The sequence below is a fragment of the Acomys minous genome, assembly GCF_964271855.1.
Source record: "Acomys minous genome assembly, chromosome: 5".
NCBI classification, from domain to species: Eukaryota; Metazoa; Chordata; class Mammalia; order Rodentia; family Muridae; genus Acomys; species Acomys minous.
The window spans coordinates 44621999-44646797 of NC_140494.1; the positions used below are offsets into that span (position 1 = coordinate 44621999).

Here is a 24799-nt window from a genome sequence, read left to right on the forward strand (position 1 = left end):
AAAACTGCATGAATATTGCCTGCTATGTGGCTGATTGTTGTATATTTAAGAATATGAATAAAAACCTCTTAACAAAGAAAAGAAGGCTCTGGAGAGGTGGCTCAGAGGTTAAGAGCACTAGCTGCCTTTCCATAGATCCTGAGCTCACTTCGCAGCAAACACAACTCACAACCGTCTATAATGAGATCTTGTGCCCTCTCCTGGTGTGTGGGCATACATCCAGATAGAATACTATATACATAATAAATACATTTTGTCACTGTTTTTTTAATTTACTTATTCACTTTACATCCCGGTCATAGCCGACCCCTCCTCTCCTCCCAGTCCCATACTCCCTGCCCTTCTGTCCCAGAGAAGGGTAACCCCACCACCACTCACACACCCCAGCTCATCAAGTTGCATAAGGACTGAGTTTCTTCTCTTCCCCTGTGGTGTGACAAGGTAGTCCTGTCGGGAAGTGGGCAAATAGCAGGCAACAGAGTTCCTATCAGAGCCAGCCTCTGCTCTACTTATTAGTGGACCCACATGAAGCCTGAGCTGCCCATCCTGAGGTCCTAGGTCCAGCCCATGCCTGGTCCATTGTTGGTACTGCAGACTCCACAGGCCCCTCTGGGCCCTGGTTAGTTGGCTGTGTTTGATCTTCCAAAACAAAGTTTTTAAAATTTCTATTTAAAAAAAAAATGAAAGAAAGTTGTTTCAGGAGGCAAATCAATGTCCATAATGTGTTTGTTTCAAATTGCTTCATGTAATAAATGAATAAAATTTGAAAATTCAAATTCCATATCTTTCAGGAATTCTAAAAGCATTATAAATTGTTGAATAATTGGCATTATTTTTATTTGGGGCTGAGTCTCAAAATTCTTACATTCAGTAAAATAATTTTTAAAATTAAATGTTTTTAAAATCTCAAGAAGCCGAGGAGGTAATCCCCCTCAGGAACAGTCATAGGGAAGGGGAATAAGGGGAAAATGGGAGGGAGGGGAGAATGGGAGGATACAAAGGATGGGATAACCATTGAGATGTAACAAGAATAAACTAATTAAAAATAAACAAATAAATAAATAAATAAATCTCAAGAAGACTTCAGGCAAGTAAGCTTTAATGAAGATTCATACACAAGACAAAAAAAATATACATCTAATTTCCAAGCATTAGCATCAAAACATTAGTAAACACCTGGAGAAAGACCATGTATAGCTTTAAAATTAACAACTAAAATGAAACCTTTTTCTTTTTTGATAGATCAACTTTTGCATTGAACTGCCTGAGACACTGTGCCTAATGGTGGTGCTTTAATACTGGACGTGGGGCAAGCCGAGTAAATGAAAGTTTGGATTTCTGCTGTTTTAACAGAGGGAGGGGGAAAAAAAGGAACTGCTCAGAGAGGGTTTTAATTGCACACAGAATAGTCTTTTGTTTTGCCTCAGTGCTTCCTGTTCAAGTGCTAGGAAAAAATGAAGTATTACCATCATTCCTCAGTCCTCAGCCTGTTTCCACTTAACTTACAGGGCAAGGGCATCCTGCCCTCTCTCCAGAGCCATCACCCCACAAAACCCCTATGAGAGGACGTGGCAGCTAATGGCTCTAAATGGGCAGCAGCAGCAACATTCTGATGTTGTGCCCCTGTGCTGCCTAGTGTGGCAGCACTTGGCACTGTGAACGCAGCTTCCAGAGTTTCTTTTCCACATCCACAGAACAAGGAAAGAATGCCAGCAGCGTGGCCCAGGCTTTCCTCATTCTTAGTAATGAAGAGAAATGATCAGAGTCCTGGAAGGGAAGTGGCTACTCCCCACCCCCTTTGTCTGTATCCGAATAGCATCCTTTAGAATCCGAGGGAGAAGGCAAGCTGGGGTTAGAAAAACTCCAGTGCTGTGAAAGGATGCCTCATTAGGGACACATGAATAATTCATTCAGGGAAAGAAGTCTTAGCAGAACTGGTCAATATGGGGAAATAGAAGGACCCAGAGGGTCCTAGAAACCTACAAGAAGAACATCATGATGGGTGGATCGAGGCCCGGGGGGGGGGGTCTGCTCAAACTATTGCACTAACCAAGGACAATACAATAGTAAACATCAAACCTCTGCTCTGATCTACCCAATGGACAGGACATTCTCCAGTTATGTGGAGAGCAGGAACTGGCTTTGACATGAACTCTGGTGCTCTATATTTGACCACCTCCCTTTGGTGGGGAGGCCTGCTGGCACTCAAAGAAAGAATAGGCAGGCTACCAAGATGAGACTTGATAACCTATGACCATATAGTGGAGGAGGAGGTCCGCCTTGGTCATAGACCTAGGGAATGGGAATAGGGTGAAAGTGGGAGGGAGGGAGGAACAGGAGGATACAAGTGATGGGATAACAATTGAATTGTCATCTGAATAAATTAATAAATTTTTTTTAAAAAGAAGTATTTCCCTGTAGATAAATCTCAGTCACTCATGAACTTCGCCCTCTTTGTGTGTGTTGTGTGTTTGTGCTGATATTATTTGTGGTTTTATTTTATTTTATTTTATTTTATTTTATTTTATTTTATTTTTACATCCCGATTGTAATATCAGAACTAACTACACCATGCCTGATATGAAAAGCCCTTTGGCTGAGACATGTAGGAAGAGGCTTTACTTGAAGCCACTTCAATGTCAGAATCCCTCTTCTTTACCTAGCACGCACCTGAACTTTCAGCTCAGCCATCTGCCTTCTGTGTCAATGTCCCAGATGTGCAGCCATCCTGCAGGTGGAGACTACGTCCTGCTTTATCTTCTGCTCAGCACAAATCACCACCTTAGTGTGCTGATCCCTCTGATTTACTGCTGTGTGAAAGTTGTCCCTTCTGAGAAATGGTTTCTGTCAACATAAGGAGGAACATATTTCAATGATTTCCTTTTGCCTATTAGCAGCCTCTCTGTTGGCTTTTCCAACACAGTCATTTGACCAAGTGCTTCTAGTTAGCAGTTTGTACATAACAGCCCAATCAACAAGCGCCCAAATAAGTTACTGCTTATGGGTGGGAAATAGGTGTTCTACTTGGATTGTGGACATCTGAGTTACAGTCCTCTTTCCTGTCTCATCAACCTCTTGACCCAAAGCCAAGCAGCAGACTTATCAAGGCCCAAGTGTCTCCTTTCACACGCTGGGAGAAATGAGAAGAAGCCAACAGCATGAAGAATTGGAAGGAGCTCATATTGCCAAAAGAATGTCCCTCCAACATGAAACATGACAGTTACATTCAGTGAACTAGGACACAGTAAAATGCAGTGATTCCTACTGAAATTGGACTGAGCAGCCCTGTGTCATCACTCATCTTCCTTTAAATTACTTACTTCCAAATTAATTGAAAGGACACAGGGTGATTAGGGTCAAAACCGAAACCCAGTGTCTGTCCAATTCTCCTTTAAAGTTTTTGTCTTTATTCTACTTTATGGGTATGGGTGTTTGTCTGCATATATGCCTGTGTCCACAGAAGAGCATATCAGATCACAGGTAACTGGAGTTATGGACAGTTATGAGCTGCCATATTGGTGCTGGAAATCAAACTTTGGTCCTCTGGAAGGGTAGCCAGTGTTCTTAACCACTGATTCATTCTTTTAGGTCCCTTGATCCAATTCTTTTTTTTTTTTTTTTTTTTTGGTTTTTCGAGATGGCCATCCTGGACTCACTTTGTAGACCAGGCTGGCCTCGAACTCACAGCGATCCGCCTGCCTCTGCCTCTCGAGTGCTGGGATTAGAGGCGTGCACCCCCACGCCCGGCTCTCCAATTCTTAATATGCATAAGATATATTGTATAGGCTTATCTTAGGTATATCATTTCTGCATCTTTTTGTGAATATACATTTAAATATGTGTATATGACCGTTTAAATATATATTCTCTCCATATAAGTACTTCATAAACCAACCTCACTTTTTCTACTTCATGTAATGTATTTTAATTTATTCAGGAAACAAATAGGCATTTAATTGATCTAAATTCCACTATTATATATTTGTTTTTAAAATATCTCTCTACTCCAAAAGATAAAAGAACATAAATCAATAGAATTGTTAGAAAACAATACCAAGATACAATGAAATTTTAAAGTTTACTTCAGAAAATGAACACTCCTGAGGCAGGTAGGTGCACATCTGAAGTGCTCAGGAGCTCCACTAAGAGACACAAAAATGAAGGTTCCTGATTGGCTGCAGTAAGGGAGGGGCCTTATTTGATCTTTCCTTCTGTGAAGTCCAAGTTACATGATTACATATAGTTGATCTTTAGTTCATTTTTAAGAAATAAGCCAAGAAACCAAGTACAGTTGAAGTCCTTTGGCCTGAATTTTTTTACACACACACACACACACTCAAGCACATACACACAAAAAAAGAAAGAAAGAAAAAGGAAGGAAGGAAAAAAGAAAGAAACAAAGAAAGAGGAAAACAGAAAATGTTTGGACTATAATCCTACAAACAACCTACATAAGTCATTATGAAGGTGTAGCAATCTGATTCTTATGAGAAAAGATTTAGACTCTGTAATATTCACTCATTTTAGGATGCGCAAGACCTCTGTGTGTGATAGGAATTCCTCCCCCAAGCCTCCCCCCACATACACACAGAGACAAAGGCATACATACATACATACATACGTACATACATATATATATACATACACACACACAGAAGAAGGGGAAGAAGAACTCAAGATCCTGAGCTGTCCTCTTGTTCTCTGGGCCCTGAGACTCACTAACTGTATCAGGCTGCCGGGCCACTGATGCCCATGGATCATGCCTGCATCCTTCCCTTTACTGCACTAAGATGACCAGTGGGTACCACCATGCACAGCTTTTACCTGGGTGCTGTAGAAGTCAGGTCCTCATGCTTGCACATGAGCATTTTACAAGCCAAGGCATCTCACCACCCAGTATTTCATGTGCATAACAAAGATTTGGGGAGTTTGTGTTTGCATTTAAGACCCACCTCAGATGGCTTTTACTTGTTTTAAAAATGAATTGCCCTAGGTTTTGCTAATTAATCAAAGGAAAACAGAGAACTTATGAAGAGAATGATTTCCCTGGGTACTTAAAGAAATGAACTGGGCAGTGTGGGCAAGTCCATAAAGGGATGGAGCATGGATAGAATCTGCAAAGGGCCCCTAGAAGCTGAGTCACTGATGGTGCCTGTAAGAAAATAGAATTTTACTTCTGTTGACACAAAGTCTAAATTCTCCTGTCAATCACATACATCGAAAGGATGGCTCAGTCTCCAGAAAGAAAAACTATCTCCTTAATATTTTTATTGAGACATTGTGAGTCCCTGTCCTGAAGATGAGAAGAAAGCACCTGGCCACAAAAATTGTGAGATAATCAATGATGGTGTTTAAATGTATTGTTCATTATCATGAGCCACACAGTAGTGAGGGACTGAACAAATGTACCTGACCCAACAAATGTACTTGAGAAATATTTCAGACAAAACCTATCTGATAGGTGTAGAGTGGCACACATATAATTATTTCTTAAAGGATGTTTATAATAGTCTGATGCTACTTTTTCTAACCTTTAAAAATAATTCTTTAAATTTCACTGGATTTTTATTTAGTGTGTGGAGCCTGCCACAACACACATGTGGAGAGAAAGGGGACAGCTTGCAGGAGCTGTCCTCTCCTTTCACCATGTGGTTCCCAGGGATCAAATTCATAATGCTAATTTTATGTTTAATAAATATGGCAGTAAGATAATAAGATAAGGTGTAATAAGGTATAACTAGGCAACAGATATTATGTTGTAGTAGAGTTTATTAAATGAACATGGAGGGAGAAGGAAAGGGGGAGGGGAACCCCCAAAAAAGAGACAGAGACAAGGAAAGTAAGAAGAAGAGAGAGGAAGAAGGAGACCATGAGGAGGATCTATTCTATTCTAAAGGATGCTATTCAGATACAGACAAAGGGGGTTGGGAGTAGCCGCTTCCCATGGCAGGGAAGCGATGACATCACAGGTAGGCTGACTGAAGCAAAATCCTAACAGCCTAGCTTGGCAACAGCCACCTTTACCTGCTGAGCTGTCTCTCTGGCCCTAATCTGATTTCCCTTTGAAAATGTGGATGGCCTGTCTGTCCCTGGATCTTAACAGTGCTTCCTCCAAGACTTGGTTCTTCTTTTCTGAAAGAATATTCATTTTGGTGTGCACAACGGTGATCATTAGATGGCTTCATGTGTGAGAGCACTCACTCTTTGATGGACTTGTTCAACTAAAGAGAAAACAAACACCAACCTTTTCAATAATGCTGGGCTGTAGCTGACAGCCTAAGGCTTTGTTTCCTGAAGAAAAGGAGCCCGATTCTGCAGGAACTTTAGGGCCTTCACTCTTATTTTTAAAAGACTTTATACAAGAGCTCCGAATCCTTGGCTATTTAAAAATGAAACAAAGTGAAGGGCTAATGTTTCCAAACGTCCTTGAAATTATTCTCTCTCTGGAAAACTGAATTCAATATGGCAGCTGCCTTGATGGAATATGCTTCTTGACCTTCTTTATGGCTGAATGTGTAAATCATTGCTCTCGTGGTGTTCAGGTAGTGAACACACCACTCAAGTGTGGCTGGTGCAAGTCATTCTCTCACGTACCAGGAAACCCTTAATATCCTTCATCTGCTTCTGTCTTTCATCAGTCGCTTGGTAATTTGAATATCTTGCAAATGTAATTTTCACTGGAAACTCAGGCAGCTTCTGAGTGACTGATATGTTAGGTCTGCGCAGTGTGTGGATACACCGTGCAAGGGCTTGATTTACATAGAACTCCTCAGCTAACATTTCACTGTATCTCTCAGAATTGCATACGACTTAAATCATGAATTGTTTTATGCAATGTTGCATATTCTGGGGCTTCATTAACCCCCAGGTATCTCTGACTGCAGAAAGAGAAATTAAAGATAAAGAGAATTACTCTGTAGCTAGCTGTGCAATGCTCTTTTGGTCTTTCTACCATAATTTTAAATAAGCTCTTTCATTGTATCTAGGGGGACTCTTGGACTAAAGGCTAATGGATTATTAGATGAAGAACTGTATTAGAAACGGGCCACTATTATTTCAAAACACAAGCTTCTTTATGTTAATTTCTGTTTTAATCTCATGAAATGAAAGCAAGGGTACTATTACAACAGTTTATCTGAATCCAATTTACGTAGTTAAGCTTGAAGCACACTGCAGTCTCCCTGTGCTTGCTTCACTTGTCCTTGGAAACTTGTGGATATTAAAACTCATTCATTTTTTCCCCATGGTCCATAGCTGGCTCCTGTGAGATAACTGAGATACAGAACCATCATTAGTAAGCTTGCCGACTTCTTCATAGTTGAGAGGAGCTAGGATTTGAGCCAGGCAGGCTGGTTTCAAGACCCGCCTTCCTAAGTTCCACCTGGTCATTGTTGAGAAAAAAAAAAAAAAACACATAAGAGATGGTTTAATCAAAAGCCAAATATGATTGTCCATGGCCTAGAAACACAGACTTAAGTTACCCCAAATTCCATACTCCAACCTCTATTATAGGGGTCAATTCAAACTAGGGGTTCGTTATACCTTTTGGTGAGTGGAAGTGTTATGTTAACACAATGCAAAGAGGTTTTACCTGTTAGTCAGGAGGGCATAAAGTCAGACATGAGACTTGATAGCCTATGACCATATAGTGGGGGAGGAGGTCCCCCTTGGTCGTAGACCTAGGAGAGGGAAATAGGGTGAAAGCAGGAGGGAGGGAGTAATGGGAGAATAGAAGTGATAGGATAACAATTTAGTTGTAATCTGAATAAATTAATAAAATAAAAAATTTTAAAAAGTGAAAAAGTGATCCCAAAAAAATAAGTAAATAATAAAAAATAAAAAAAAGAAGTAGGGAAGAAATGGCTATTGACATGCTAAAGGAGGAAAATGAGAGGGAGGGAGGGAGGAATGGGAAGATACAAGGGATGGGATAACAATTGAGATGTAATATGAATAAATCAATAAAATATAATAAAAAAAATAGCCAGAGGCACACTGTATTTAGGCTTTGCACCTGCAACATTCCAACTTCTCCACAATCACTGAAGTTATCACCCATTCATCACCCTTGCAGGAAGTTCATTACAAGGAACATTTCTTTACAGGAGCATCCATACCATACGCCATCCCTTTGAGGATCCAGCCACTGTTGGTTAAGACAAAGGAGTGGACCTCTCCAAGCAACAATTGGTGCTTTTGTTATTTCATTCTCCCATATTTTCTTGTAAAAAGCTCCATGGCTTAAGAGTTGCCTTGGGCTTTCCTTTGCAGTGTGTCCTGTACTTTCTGATCCTCTGTCCCTCCTCTGCCAGGTCTGTCATCAGCCTCCAGACTCCTAAGTCCTCCTCTTCAGATGGCATCTTGCCTCTGCAGAAGGGCTCCGTTAGGTGCTGTTGCTTTTCCTTTTGTAAGCACAGCTCCTAAACAGCCTTTCTTGATACAGCACTTCTGGTGGAGCTATTATGTGTGTAATCAGCAAGGATGCACACACCCGGCCATTTCCTGGAGAAACGCTGCCAGGGTAGTTCACAGCCATTTTTTTTGTTTGTTTGGCTTCCATGGGTCTATTTGGAAAGTCTCACCACAGTTCAGAGACGTCTCTGTCCAAGACCTTTCCATTCTATGCATGCATGGCTTCTTCCAGCTGTGGCCTGTTTGCTAAATGGAGTCCAAATTGAAAGCACGGGTGCCTCAACCAGAGCCACTCACTCGGTAGCGTGCGTGCACTTCAGAAAAATCACAGCACAGAACAAGGATGCTGCTGACTCAAAGCTTTGCCTTTCTTCCCCTGCCCTATGGCTGTCTGGGACTCAGGATCTCAGTAACAGAGCCCTGCTTGAGTTAGTGAATTAATGGACAGTTCTGCTCCTTGAAATATGGTCTGCTGCATAATAAACTTGCCACCCTCTTCTGCATAAGTGAGAACTGTCTTGAGTCTCTAGTACACTAAGTCCATCTGGCCTGAATAATGTTCTGGGTCTCTGGCTTTATAGCTTCCAATTTCCTTATAATTTTTTTTCTGATATGCGGTTGATGTAGTTGTAAGGGCCACAGATATCTATGGATAAACCTTAGCCAGTATAGATAACAAAATGGCAAACTGTAATAGATTTTAAACAATCTTAGAAGCTATGTGCACGTAACCGGTGGCCTCTCCCTAAAACAAGTCATTTATCCCTAAAAATGCACTTAACTGTTTGCCTTTTTATTTAGGGAAGAATTTTAGAATTTTAAGTCTATCCAGGATCGAACTCACCAACCACTTTCATAGGCCCTGCCAACTTGAGTAAGGTCAAAGCTGGCTAGACCTGCACTCATACAGGAAGCTGTACGATAGTGGGGAGCCAGGCAGTCTGTGAAGATGGTACCCCACTCGGCACTGTTCTTGCAGACTTTGGAATCTCTCTCTGGGACAAAGTTAGTTCCAGTGGAAACAGAAAAGAAAGATTTCCATCGTTGCACTTACCTATTGGACCTGTCGTCTTTCATCAGTAGAAAGATTGGGGGAAATCAAATACTTTGTTTTCTGTTAACCACCAAGGGACAGGAGAGTGGAGTGTGGGAAATTAATAGCTCTGCCTTGCTCCCGGCCCCTCCCCACAGGGTGCGTAAGTGATCAGGGCTGGCAAATGACTTTTCCATCCTGTTTGACTCCAAACTGGCCAAGTGAGGGAAGACAGAGGGAATCGTTTGATAAGGCTTGGGAATCAGCATCTGCTTTTCTTAGCACCTCTGGATGGATTCATCAGGCATGCTGTAACTTCCGCTTCCTGTTGGAAACAATAAGAGAACACGCCACACTGACATGCAGCCTGTGGGTACCATCAGGCCCACTGCCATGGCTGTGCATTTGGAAGGGCCTGTGTTCACAGTGAGGTAGAATCATCTGCACATTGATAATCAATTCTTCCCTGGGGAAAATGTGTCACTTCCTGCCCACATGAATGCTTCTCTCCAAGTTGCATGAATGTGGAAGGAGTATTGGTATTTAGACACTTCTAGTCCTAGGCATGTTGTATTTGTGTGTGTGTGTGTGTGTGTGTGTGTGTGTGTGTGTATGTGTGCATGTGTGCACGTGTGTGTGCGTGCGTGTGTGCATGTGTGTATGTGCATGTGTGTGCATGTGTGTGTATGTATGTGCGTGTGTGTATGTGTGTGTGCACGCACATGTGTGTATGTGTGCATGTGTGTGTGCGTGCATGTGTGTGTGTGTGTGTGTGTGTGTGTGTGTGTGTGTGTGTGTCAGAAGTTACTCTTACGTTACAACTTCATTTTGGCCACAGTGTAAGTGGATCTCACTGCATCTGAAGCCCAATGTCAGAGGTAAAGAACCTGTAGACATCTAAGGTGTCTTTTCTGGAAAAAAATTCATGTAGACATGAAGGATTAAAAGTGAACATAAGCCAACAGTTACCAGCTCTGATTCATCAAACCTGACTGTTGTGAGATTTAAGTATATTCATTTATTTGATCTTACTCTCTGCGGGATAGAATCTATCTTTATACTCACTTTCCAGTGGTGGAAACAGATGCAAATCCTCTGCTTAATGTAAGCCTGCTGGTGAGTAAAGTCCTAGGGTTTACTCTCAGGAACAGTGGTGCTGGAGTGGCTTGTTTAGAACCATAATATAACAGTGGTGATAGGGTTTGGGGGGTTGTGTTTGGGGTTTGGGGAATTTTAAAAAAATATTTTACTAATTTATTCATATTACATCTCAATGGTTATCCCATCCGTTGTATTCTCCCATTCCTCCCTCCCTCCCATTTTCCCTGTATCTCCTGACTGTGACTGAGGGGGATCTCCTCCCCCTGTATATGTTCATAGGGTATCAATTCTCTTCTTGGTAGCCTGCTATCCTTTCTCTGAGTGCCACCAGGCCTCCTCATCAAGGAGACATGGTCAAATATGGGGCACCAGTGTTCGTGTGAAACTCAGTCCCTACTCTCCTCTCAACAGTGGAGAATGTCCTGCCCATTGGCTAGATCTGGGTAGGGGTTCGAAGTTTACTGCACATATTGTCCTTGGCTGGTGCCATAGTTTCAGCAGGACCCCAGGGCCCAGATCCTCCCGTCATAATGTTCTTCTTTCCAGGTTTCCATGTTTCCTGGATCCTTCTATTTCCCTATTCTCCCATGTTTCTCTCACCTACAGTCCCAATAGGATGTCCTGGGGAATTTTTTTAATTCTTCTTTTTTTTTTAAGCATCCAAGTATGTGTGTGTGTGCCACAGTATGTGCTCCACGGCAATTTGCAGCAGGTGATTCTCTTTACTCCATCATTTGGGCTCATGGGGTGCAACTCAGGTTGTCAGACTTGGTCTGGTGGCAGGCACCTTACTTAGTGACTCCTGAAGACACTGTTTACACTTATCACCCACTGCTGTGCTGGAATGCAGAGCAGACACTCCAGCTATGCTTCTGAGCTGTCAGGGAGGTGAGGTCTTAAAGGGGAGAGTTGAAAGAAGACATAAAAGACCGTCTAAGGAGAGGCTGCAGCCCAGCCAGAGACTCCAGTTGAGAAGTGGTGCCTGCAGCCGGGTGGAGAAAATTATGGGAAGCATGAGAGGAGAAGCATCTGCTCCTAGAAGCAGAGTGAGGGACAGTCCTGGATAGTGGCCCTGCCAGTGGACATAGTTAACGTGGGGTAACTTGGACATAGGGACCATGTGAGGATGTGTCACATTGTCCTTCCCTCAGGCCTGATCATCCATGCGGAACTACACACTGGCTTAAGAATACCAGCAGCTCATAGGTCAGGGTCCTTTTTGAAGGGCAAGAAAGAGATTATGAGGTCAAGGCCATGGCTGCGATGCAATCAGAAGGGTTCCAGTCTGGCTTTAGAAAACCAGCGCAGCGTCCCTGTGGAGCTTACATTTGTTAGGCACAGAATTCCTAGTTTCCCGTTGACCCTCTTGGCTGCCTTCTTGAATGACAGGCGGATGTTCCATCTCTTCAAGTCTCCCTCTGAACAGACATGGAGACGTAGCAGCTTGCTTTCGTCAACATTTGCAAAGCTTCTCTCTGCCAAGTCATTGGACCAACTATCCAGCAAAATGAAGTGGAGCACTTAAGACTTCCTTTACTCTGATTTCATCGAGAGAGAGAGAGAGAGAGAGAGAGAGAGAGAGAGAGGAGTGGGGAGTGTCTGGCACCAGAATATGCAGCAGCTATAAGAGGCAAAAGAGATGAGCTATCTGTACCATAAATAAGGGTCTGTTAATAATTCATGTGGCAAATATTTATCCAAAGCCTAGGCTTGTGATGTCATCTGGACATGAAATACAAAATTATGCATACAATAGTTGCTTATTGTTAATAGGCCACCTAAAAGTGAAACAAATCAAATTTCAAAAACTTTATAACTTTACATTTTTTGGTGTCTGTCTAAACCTTGGCATGTGTGCCCATGACCTTACTTGATTAATTAGCATGCCTGAGTGGACAGGAAGGAAGGCAGACATTTGAGGTAGCAGAGCCTCTGGGTTCTAGGAGTGCCTCAAAGCTTAAATTAAACGCTTTTCTACAAAAGGAAAAAAAATTGAACGTTAAGATTTCTTAATCCTTGTCAAATCTGAACATCTGGAGAATGTTAGAATTCATCTGTCTCCTCGTGGTCCCACATGTCACAGGGTTGCACTTCACCTCTGCGTAGACCACTCAGCTCGAAAATAGCCACAAATACCCCCCACCTCTGACATCACTTTCTCATTATAGTAACGTGCCCGCACCTTAGAATTTTCAAGTTATGTCCTTTGTGAAGGTTTTTTTCTCCTACTCACAAGTGACTAACAAAACTAAATGACTCCATCGTGATAGACACAGACTAACTGCAGAAAGCACATGCCCTCGTCTCAAAATAAAAGCCATCAAATGTTTGACTAATGTCTCATTGAATTGTTTACAACGAAGCAAGGGCACCCAGATCCATTGATGTGATGATAAGACCAGTGTGTTTCCTACTGTTAGAAACAAGACCAAATCCATTGTTCTCACTTCCTTTGCAGAGTTCAGCTGACCTCATTCAAATGTAGGAGAACACATAGCGACAAACTCATGCTGGCAATTTTGACCAAAAATAAAAAGTATGATTTCAAAGACTGTATTTTATCTTTCATCATTTAATTCTATATATTTTCAATGTGAATAAGTAAAAATCTTGCAATATTCATTACACGTCTTATTTTAAAATAAATCCTATTTCTAATATACAAAATGTAGACCAGCTCATAAAATAAACACATGTATGTGTCATTTTGTATATTAAAGAAAGCCGTTATTGATGCTAAGGGGAGCGTGCCCTTCCTGCTGTTTTCTTACACATGAATGTCTTTACCAAAAAGCAACTTTCCCACCCAGTCATACAAGGCTCTGCTGGATATAGATGGGCAGGGACGAGGGCTATGTGTATATGTGTGTGCTCTGGACTCACGGTAACCGTCTCGCTCCTTCTTTGGATGACATGTTTCCCTGTATCCTTTAAAAATAACGATGCTAGGAAAGTTGATATATTGAAGGAAGAGTACAGCTCAATTTGTGAAATTAAAAATCTTTGTCAAGAAATTTGTTTTTGTTTTTGTTAAGAGGCTAGGCTTGCTATGAAAATGCTTTATAAGAAACAGGAAGTGAAGGGAGACAACTGTGCTCCCTGGAGGCCTCCAGTGTGCCAGGCTTGTTGACAAGGAATTGTGACAGCTTTCTAAGTCAACTTTTACTAAGAGAGGGCTCAGGACTACCCATTGCACAGCTAAGAAAGCAAAATGTATGGTATATTTATTAAGCATATATATATATATATGCCTTTCTTTATATGTACATGTGTGTGTATATATATATATATATACAAAGATGCACATGTTAGGTTTTCATTCACTTCCCATCCTTTCTTCCTTGTCTATATCTTTAAAGGATCTTGATATAAATCCTGGTTTTAAGTTATGCCATATGTACTTCTGTTGGATGTCTGCTTCAGTATGTACCAAGCTCCTTTCAAATTGGCAGAACTTAATATAGAGCATATAAAATCGTAATCCAAAAATATATGTGATTCATGTTATCACAATAATATCTTAATGCAGAGTTAGTATAGTGTCTACTGCATTTATGTTTATGCATATACATTAGCATGTTGTAAAACTAAACATTTCTGAAACTGAAAGTGTTAGCACTGTATATTTGTTGGAAAGATAGGCTGTGTTTTGGAAAAGTCTGACAAACTTTTGCACCATGTAAAATTGTCTTCCCCCTCTCAGTTCAGATGCTATTAATAAACCCTAAAGTCAACAGAAGCAGAACAGATCCTTCAGTCTTCTGATTTTTCTATCTACAGTACCAAAACTGAAATGTAGTGCTTTGCTTAGCTCAATCATATTATTATTAAATATGTAAATAATAATAATTATTATTATCATTATTATTAAAACTTCAAAACTCCAGCTACTGACCTATGTAAGTATAAATCCATTTACTCCTCAGAAGTCTGTAGTTTACATACCTAATTTTATTTACAATGCAGATGAGGAGACTAAGGCATGGAGGAAGGCCAAATGACTTCATCCAGTCAATACATCTAGTAAAAAATATGCATCCATTAGAATCTGGCAATTTAGCCCTGTGTGCTAGCTCCCTGTACTCTATCTTCCTAATTACTCCTATTTTCTAAAAAGAAAGCTATTTCCAAGAGGTTTTTCAAGCACATCTCCAAACAGCATTCACAAAAATGCCATGAATATGAGAAATTCATATATACCATCAAAGGAGAAGAAAAAGCTGGATCAGGGATTTCTACTGAGAAGGAACTCAGAGAATTCAGTGGGAGTGTAGGATGATAAAGAAAAAGAGACATTTTTGAGTAAGTTGTAGGTTTGGAAGCAAGCAAATACCACTTCCTGTGGTACTTAGGACATGCCCACTCTGTTCACTTAACCACATGAACTATGCTTGGATTAGTACACACTCAAACAAAGAAGTCACTTTCCCCACCTCCTTTGAAAATAGGATTGATCGTGTGCCACTTCTGACCAATTAAGTATAGTTGAAGTTTCTTGAGAAATCTGTAGACCATACAGCACTGTTTTCTGCCACCGTAAATCTAGGAGATGGGAGGAGCTCTAAATCTACCGTGAGATGGGGACACAAACTCAACTGAATATATTTCTCAATGAAAGTTATTGAAATGTGAGGTATCAGTGATTCATTAATGGAGTATAGTCAATTGCAGTTTCTAGGAAATACTGGTCTGTTTGCACCTCCGTGAGTTGAGAGTCTCCACACCAATGGGTTGCTGTCTCAATATTGGCTCAACAGAAAGACCCGTGTGTATATGGACTCTCATTCTTTGAGACTTTCTTGGATTTTGGCACACAGTATCTGCCTCAAGACATCTTGCTTTCCTTGCTACTGTCGGCAGAAAGCGTTCCCCTTTGGATCTGAGCTTCATCTGCTGCCATCCCCAGTATGAAGCCTACACCACTGCCGTGATGTTCATCCTGTCCCTTTGCCGCACTGAAAATTGTGCCAACTGTCCCCATTGCTCGATTTATTAGCGACGCTTTGTCTTGAATGCCCCGTGCTCTGTCACCTCTCCTGTTCTCATGCTCTGAAAACATCAGCGAGAGGTTCTCTACCAGCCTTCACTTGCTCATTTTCTTTTTGGCTCACAATCCAGTGGAAGAAGTGCTCGGCCTCTTCTACTGGTCTCTTATATGCTCACCCTCTTCTACTTACCCTCTAGCAATATTCCTTACATTTTGTCTGTCCTTTCTTTCCTCCCCTTTTCCTGTCCTCTTTCCTCAAAGTAGCTCCCGACTGAAGAAGGTCTTAATTAAAGAGTGCACCTTGTTGGGGGGCTAGAGATATGGCCCATAGATTAATACCGCTGTCTGCTCTTCCAGAACACCCAAGTTCAATTCCCAGCACCCACCCGGCAGATCACAATAGCCTATAACTCCAGTCCCAGGACATCCAGTGCAGTAGTACACAACCATACAGGCACGCAAGACACTCATATACACAAAATAAAATTTTAAAACATATATACTTTTAAAAAGTTCCCCCCTTTCCACTATAGTTGGGAAAGTCACAATGGCTGTTGATTTCCAGTGATTAGAGCCTTCTGTGAAATGAAATTCTTAAGAATGTCCGTATCTCATGTGCTGTATAGACTGAATTGAATCTGCACTTAAAAAGGTTGAGAATAGAAAAAAAGCCCTTACAGCCATCCATCCACATGACCACCCCATGGTGGTCCCACTGATTCTCATACAATCTGCAGAACTCGGGAGACTTTTAAGAATGCATCCAAGGGTCTTTACACATGGAAATACTTGGGGCTATTCAGAAATAAGTGCTGTGGCAAAAGGAGCAAATGTTTTCTTGTGTTCATAGGCAAAGTGAGAAATCAACACTATTGGATTGAGATCAGAGACATATTTAAACTTACCTTGATGGTGGAGAAATAGGAGATTTCCTTTCTATTACAATAAGGTTATGAGTGTTATAACTGCTAACAGACATGTGCAAACATGTTTTGCAAGGAATGAGTTTTAGTAGTGTTAAACATACAGCTTCTGATATATGCATGTATGTGTGTGCAAAATTGTCTGGCATGTCTGTTTGAAATGACTCTGGTTCAAGGACTAACAACTATAAATAGAGGAAATGGAAGCAGACAAGTCCAACAATTGTTGCAAGCTGGCACAGTGGCTCAGGATTATGTAGTTCTCATCAATAAGGCAATTTGGGATTCTTTCCAAGCTTATTGTGCAGTATTCCAGCCTGACTCCATTTCTTTTTTTATATTAAAATTCTGCAACACTCTAAGAGAACTAGATTGCATTCCATTTTTGCAGCTATTAAAGAACAGAAAAAAATGGATGAGATATATACATATACAAGATATGTACATATAAAGCATCTCAGATGTGTCAGACATTCAAATAATTCATCTTTGTGACAAATAACCATAAAGGATATGTCATCATCTATAGCTGTGATAAAGGATTATTCTTTATTAGACCATTTTGCCAGAATTTTATTCCGGAAAAAATGCTTTTGTTATTCACTTGATGAAAGAGAGGTTACAATAGCCAGCTAGTAGTGATGCTGAGCCCACAGTTTTCTTCGACACATTTTGTTACTAGCTATCTTTGTTCGGCTCTTTTTGAACAATAAGAAAAGAGAGAAATTGTCTTCTAATAATGGCGAAAATATTTGCTAAATTGTAATGAATTCTACTTTATATATTGCTTATATATTCCAGGTCAGTAGGTTTGTCCCTACTAGATTCTCTAGATAGTTCCAGCCTTCCTAAGGAAACAGCTGGTTGCCTAGGCACAGGTGTGACACGGTGCTGTGATCCCTAGGGACTGGTTGAGTGAGTGAGCTGGCAGTGACATTGCATTAAAGCCTTCTTATAATCCAGAAAGAAGGCATGCTCCCAAAGACGATGCCTCGGATTGTGTATCTTGTCAGAGCGACTGACATTCCCATCGTCCCCTTGTGTGTCACTTCTGTGAGAACAAAACCAACCAGCAAACTGTCGTGCAAACCCTGGAAGTCTCTGCAGGAACCAGATTTCTTTTGTTCCTTTTGTCACTTGAAGGAACAGGGGTTAGAGATTTCTCTGAAGAGTGTCTGAAAGAGAGGACAATTATATGGACATGTCGACAAAGTACCTTGACTCAGTAGAAAAGCGCTTATTGAGCTATGATTCCCGGAGCCATAAGGTAAGGAAGATGAGATAGGAGGAAGCCAACACCCCAATGCCCTTCAACTTCTTGCTTCACAACTAATCACATATAGAGCTAGCCTTTGCTAACACACAGGCACAGGTCTATGAGCAGCCATGCTATTATCCCCTAGAGCTCAATTGCTGAGTTCAGGAAAGTACTTGCCTCTGCTTTGTAGCACATGGTTAAAATACCTTCCTCAAAAGTGTGGCATGTGCTTAACTTTTCGCAATAATTCATTCTAACGTTCTTTGTGTAAAGATCTAGGCTACATTAATCTTCTACCAACACACATTGACAGTTTACAGTCAGTGGGTCATTCATCTAGTCATTCATTAAATATGTTTATGGCATTGACTCAGTATGGAAAATATAAACCTACAGATTGAGTTAACATTGACTCTCTTTAGTACACACAAGTAACAGTATAAGGACTCAACAGGCTATATTTAGAAATATGTGTATATACAAGTATGTATATGAAGGAAATTATAATTAATGAAAAGGGGGACATGAATCTGAGAAAGAACAGGGTACATGAGTGGGCTTATAAGAAGGAAAGGGAAGGAAGAAATGTTGGAATTAAAGTACAATATAAAAAACTAACAAAAATAAGAGATTGTAAAGATAGGATTTGTTGGACATGTACCCAAAAAAAAGGCAGTTCATATGTTTTTCTGTATTGAGTATTCATAGGACATCTGTTAGGTCATTATATCCAATGGACTTAAAGAAAGAGAGCCACCCACGGCTCACAGACAACAGATAAAAGAGGGGAGAAGGCATGAGGCTTTTCTCTACTTACTACCTTCAGTGAACGGAAGACAGAAATAGTTCCTTCCTGTACTGAATAGTCATGTGACTCTGTAGCAGCAGAATGATGTGGCAAATAGTCATCAGTGGTTTGGGTCAGAAATAGGAAGGGTTGTTTTAGTGCAGGGAGGATCTTCAGCTCCTATAGCCAGCTGAGGTGAACCATTTTCCTTTTGTCCCAAAGGAAAGAAAATATGTCCAGTTCTCCCCATGCTGGGCCATACTTAGACATAGCATGGATCCAAAGTTTGCCCTCCCAAAGAAAATGTCTCCATAGTTCAGATGTGGTATAGCCTATGCTCTTGAGCCTTGGCACATGAATTCATCATGAGGATAGCATTGTAAATTAAAGACCTCATAGATAATATTAATATACAGAAAACCTTTAAACATGACCTGGCCTACCGTAGCACTGCCAGGTGGCTGACTGTCCCCAAATCTACTTTATTGGTCATATAGCACAGGTCCTATTAATTAATTAAAACTCTGGGGTGGAAAAACAGAATGCAAAGTTATAAAAGGGCCAAGAATGTCCTTAATAATTAGAGATTTCTGGTATCCATATTTTTCACCCATTATCTACTTTAGGGTCATCATTTTCTTTTCAAGAGCTCAATTTTCTTTTCCTTATATTTATTATAATTTATTCATATTATATCCTGATTGTTATCCCCTTTGCTTGTATCTTCCCATTCCCACCCTCCCTCCCTCTTCTGCCCTATTTCTCTTTCCTAGACCTCTGACATGGAGGGCCCTCCTACTCCACCTTCTGACCACAGCCTATCAGCTTTCATCTGGATAGCCTGCATCCTCTTCCTCTCTGTGCCACTGGGCCTCCTCGGTAAGGGGAAGTGATTAAATCAAGGGCACTAGAGTCCATGGCAGAGCCAGGCCCCACTCCCCCTACAATCTCCACCCAGGGGGGCATTGGGAGAGATGAGTAGTATTGCATTGTGTAAGTCTACTACAGATTCTTTATCCATTCTTCAGTTGAGGGACATCTAGGTTGTTTCCAGATTCTGGCTATTATGGATAAAGCTGCTATGAACATAGTTGAGCAAATTTCTTTGTTGTATGGTACAGAATCTTTCAGGTATATGCCCAGGAATGGTATAGTCTTGAGGTAGCACTATTCCCAATTTTCTGAGAAAGTCCCAGATTGATTTCCAAGGTGGTTTTACAAGTCTTCACTCCCACCAGCAATGGAGGAGTGTTTCTCTTTCTCCAAATCCTCACCAGCATGTGCTATTACTTGAGTTTTTTTTATCTTAGCCATTCTTGTAGGTATAAGATGGAAATTCAGAGTCGTTTTGATTTGCATTTCCCTGATAACTAAAGATGTTGCACAATTCTTTAAGTGTTTATTGGCCATTTGATGTTCCTCTGTTGAGAATTCTCTGTTTGGCTCTGCTCCCATTTTTAACTGGATAATTTGGTTTAGAGGTGCTTAATTTCTTGAGTTCTTTATATATTTTGGATATTAGCCCTTTGTTGAATGTAGAGGAATTTTGATGATGCTTCTCACCCACAATATAAAAGCCTTTTCACATAATTAAAGTAGAACATTTGCAAGTTGCAAGGCTAGTTTGGGCTGTGTGAATTAGACTTTTAAAATATCGGCATGAAGTCCTTCGAGAATGGTGAATGTGATGACATTCTGATGACAAAACTTTCTTTGTGCTCTCTTGCTGTTTCTGTGCAATTGCTGAAATGTCTGCCAACTATGTCATTGCTATTCCAAGGAGATACCTCGCTATCTGTTAGATATGATTTCATTGTTCTCCATAGCTCCATATGTACAAATACAACCCCACTGTAAAGTGTCAAAAAGATAGAAATCACAGCTAGAGAAACGGCTCAGTGTTTAAAAGCAGTTGCTGTTTGTTCAAAGTTTCTAGTGCCCACATCAGGGTGCTCATAACTAACTGGAAGTCCTGTTCCATGCCCTCTGCTGGCACCTCACAAATGTGCAGGCACACGCACACAGACATACACACACACAGAGTCATACAGACAGAGCAACATACACATACACACAGAAGTACACATAGAATACATTTTTTAATAAAAGTGGGAATCTCACCTGACTATGGCCCTTAGACAAAGGCCTTTTGGGTTAGTTTGTAAAGATAAAGCTTCTATGATTGAATCCTGGGAGCCTCATCAAGACAAAGAAACCAGAGGAGACCACGTGTGTGCTCCCTGTCTCTTGTCCTGTGATGGTCTGCCAGATGAGGCCCTAAGATCTTGCACCACCAGAATCACAATAGACCCTTCTGGTGTTTTACAAAGTAGCCTGCTGCGGACATTTCATTAACAGAATAAGAACTGGAGTGATGCGCTCCCTCTCCCCGGTGCTCTGCTAGATGCTTGTTGAGGAATGAGAGGTGCAAACACATAGGCGAGATGAGGGGATTGGTCTCCAGTTCTCCCAGACAAAAGACTAGATCTTGGCAGCAATAATTTAATCCAGGTGTCACAGAGAGAGAGATGGAGACACTTAGTGGAAGAAGCCAGAAAAGTAGTGCAGATTTGCTAAGGCTGAAACACAGCCAAGCTCATGGCTTAAGTTTCAGTACATTCTGACTGCTGTCAGCATAAGAAAATAGTAAAGAAATTCTACATTCCATAAAAAGATGAAAGGAGTAAAAAAAAGCAAGCTAAAGTTATTCTCAAGATGAAATTAGGACCTACTGCTAGCTTCAACAGATTTGTTTTCTGGGACTTTCCTCTTGCCCTAGACTCATCCTCTAGAACTTACCTCTGCATTCTCCACTTTCAGTAAATCAAGAATTCTCTTTATGTTTTTGGATCTATTACTTTTTAAACTTAATATTCAAAATATTGCTTCAAGGATACTATGCTAGGTTTTAGGAGGCCTGCAATTGGGAAAAGGTGCATCATTTGTACAGTTTCCATGGTGGCAGGGAAGCGCCGGTGGACACTTGCATCCACATTCTCAAGAATGTGGCACACAGGAGGTCCCAAAAGAAACAAATGGGAGACAAACAGAAACCATGGAGAAGGGTTTCAGGGTTTCGTGAGGACCTGGTTCCACGGTAAATGAGTGGCAGCTTCCTGAGCAAACTGAGGTTTAGCCGGATGTAGGAAGACCGACAACACTTACTGGGTATTTACTTCTCCATAATCCAGAAGAGACATTCTGAATTGAGAATATGTTTTTCCTAAAGATCCAAAGCAGAGGAAATCGTATGATTTGGACTTTACCCTGGAACATCATAAACTAATCCATCAGTACTTCACAAAGCCATCCAGGAAGCTACGAGTCTGTGTCAGCCTCCACCTCCTTGTAGCCTCCTCCCTCCTCGTCCCTTCATGTGCTCATACAGTAGTTTGCTCCCGTTGTCTGAGTCCTCCATCTCTCTGCGTCTCTTTCTTACCCTCCGTTCTTCAATTTCTCTCCCCTTTCTTCTCCTCGCTGCCTTTCTGTATCTCTGTTCCCCGCTCCTCAGCTCCTCTTTCCTTTCTGAATTCTCCACTTTTTAAAATAGCCCCTTAAAACAATATTCAATAGTCGCTTTGGTGAGGGCAGTCCCTTTCTATTTATGCCCACTCAGACTGTTTTCACCAGAATTGTTGCTGGGGTTAAGTAATGGCTTTTCTATGTTGAGGAAATTAAAATTGTTTCAAAGGTCATAAAAAACAATCCCCTAAATTCTAGCTGCAGGGAAAATACCCACCAAAGTAACTGCTCCCTTCCTGACACAGAATATGTAATTGTCAAGTTTTTCCTGGAGAATGAGTCTCCTATCCATTTTTATTATCTTCAAAGATGCAAACAGTGGGAGTGCCCAGCCCAGAAGGCCTACCATGGCCAAACAATTCATGCAAACAAACAATGGTGTGAATTTTCTTTCTTAGGAAAAAGTCTACATAACCAAATCAGACACCAAAGGAAATATCACCATCCCCAGGACTGGTATACAAATGTGACAGATGTACATTTGGTTGTTGGTTAAGCAGAGTGTGGCTGTAAGGTTACATATTGCACAGATGGCACAGCACTGAGCTGGGACATGAGTACTAAGTGAGTGGAGTTTCTAGGTAACACCTGCAAATGAAAACTACCCCAAAAATCCCTGGTTACAAATAGAAGAGTAAACAAAGGTGTGTGTCTACCATGCATGACGTAATATGTAATCAAATACTCCAGGTACTATAAGAAATTGTCCCACTGTTGGCTAGATTTATATCAACTTGAAAGAAGGTAGTTATTAGAGAGGAGGAAGCCTTAATTGTCTCCATAGGAGACAAAGTCTCCATAGGACTGGGCTGTGGGCAATCCTCTAGGGCATTCTCTTAGTTAGCTAATGATGGGAAAGAGCCCAGGTATTGTGGGTGGTGCCTGGCCTGGTGGTCCTGGGTGTTATAAGAAAGCAGGCTGACCAAGCCATGGGAGCAAACCAGTAATCAGCACCCTCCATGGCCTCTGCCCCAGCATCTGGCTTCAGATTCCTGCCCTGCTTGAGTCTCCTCCTTCGTTGCCTTCGATGGATTGTTACACAAAACTGTGAGTGAAATAAACCCTTTCCTCCTCAGCTTGTTTTTGGGCATGGTGTTTCATCACAGCAATAGTAACCCTAACTAGGACAGTTCCTATAGATTACACTTTGATCTTATCTCCAACTGTGTCCGTTAGTTATACAGAATGGGGTTGAATCACCCGATTTTTTTCCATTCCTAACATAAAACATAGAAACATTAAAGAGCTACATTGTAGTAGGCAATAAATTTGGATTGTGTTAATCCATAAAGAAGCCCATATTTCCCATGTGTAAATAAATCACGGTATTTAAGATGTTCTTAGTTAGAAGAGCTTGCAAACATAAGGCCATGTGGAAAAAATTCCACCCCTAAGCTAACTGTCCTGCAGTTATTTACACCCTCTGCTTCCCTAAAGCATGAGTGAGTTAACAGAATACAGTCCTTTAAATCCAGCATGATGGTCAACTCTGTGATCTCACCCAGAGTTTCCTCCCCTGGAAATTACTGCCGATAAACTCTGCACTTCTTCTGCTTAGCCAAGACTCACTTCAAGCCTTCTTCCTACAGAAAACTTGATTGACAGTTGACAAACTAAGAGTACATTTGATCCCAAAGAAAGCACCTTGTATGTGGATCAATCATGGCACTGATGAGTCCACCTTTTAGCTGATGAGAAAATCAACAACAACATCCAGTATTTCTGAAGCTGTTTCCTCTGTAGAATGCATAGTAGTCGTCCCCAAAGTCCCTAAGATTTAAACCTAGGTTATGTATTGTGGCCAAAGCATGCTTGTGGGCAAAATGATGACTATAAAACTTAATTTAAAGAGGTTAGGGTGGACTTCCCCATTATCCAAGTCTAATCCTGGAGTCCATAAAATGGAAGGGGGAAGCAGAGAGGCAGGATCAAAGACAAGGCAGAAGAAACGGAGTCGTAGGAGTTCCTTGGTCAGTTATGGATAGTTTTAAACAGAGGAAGGAGACAACAGGCCATGGACTGTGAGTCTTCTGCAGAACCTGTTCACAGCCATTCCATAGGTAACATCCAGCAACACAGACTTGCCCAGAACCTCAGAAGGAATTACATTCCTACAAAAAGCAGAATTTTTTTTTGCAAATATTATCTTTGTCTATGGCTGATTAATATGCTATTGTGTCTGAGTACCACAGTTCCCTTAACAGGTTGTTGTATATGCAGGTTATATTACCTGCCTATTGTGAATAGAAAAACAATCAAGATCCTAGCCTGGTGGTGTGATTGGGAAGAGCTGAACTTGCTCATCACGGCCTGTGAATGGATGTAGTCAGATCAGTCAGATATCTGTCTTTGGCATCTGTGCTTGTATCATGAGAAAATGTACGCACACCATCCGGAGACTGGCACAGGAGAATTGGGTTTGGGTGTGTGTGGAGTTACATATCTTCCCCATTAGCCTAGAAGAATCCTCTTTACAGGTATCTTCCTTCCTAATTAACCTTCTGTTAAGTTTCTAGCCAATGGTGCCATCTCAGTGACGCCTTTTGAGGTACTTTATTTAAAATGTCAAGTATCCTTTGCCCTTATCTCCATCACTTTCTGGTTCTCTTCCTCAATTTTTTTTTTTGGACTGTAGCATTTTCCACTGTAGTGATTATATGTATTGGGTACTTAATGCTGGATAAAACACGGATTCCAATTCTTAGCAAGTCAAAAAGTACCCTTTCATCTTCTCCCTGCTTTTGTGGTCAGGGATCCAGGCCTAGGGAAGCTAGCT

The 24799-nt window shown here is 41.1% G+C and overlaps 1 protein-coding gene across 1 annotated transcript in view; it reads left to right on the forward strand.

The window, feature by feature from the left end:
* The window catches only part of FBXL7 (F-box and leucine rich repeat protein 7), a 369958-nt gene that overhangs the window by 294527 nt on the left and 50632 nt on the right, over positions 1-24799 (forward strand). The window lies entirely within an intron of this gene.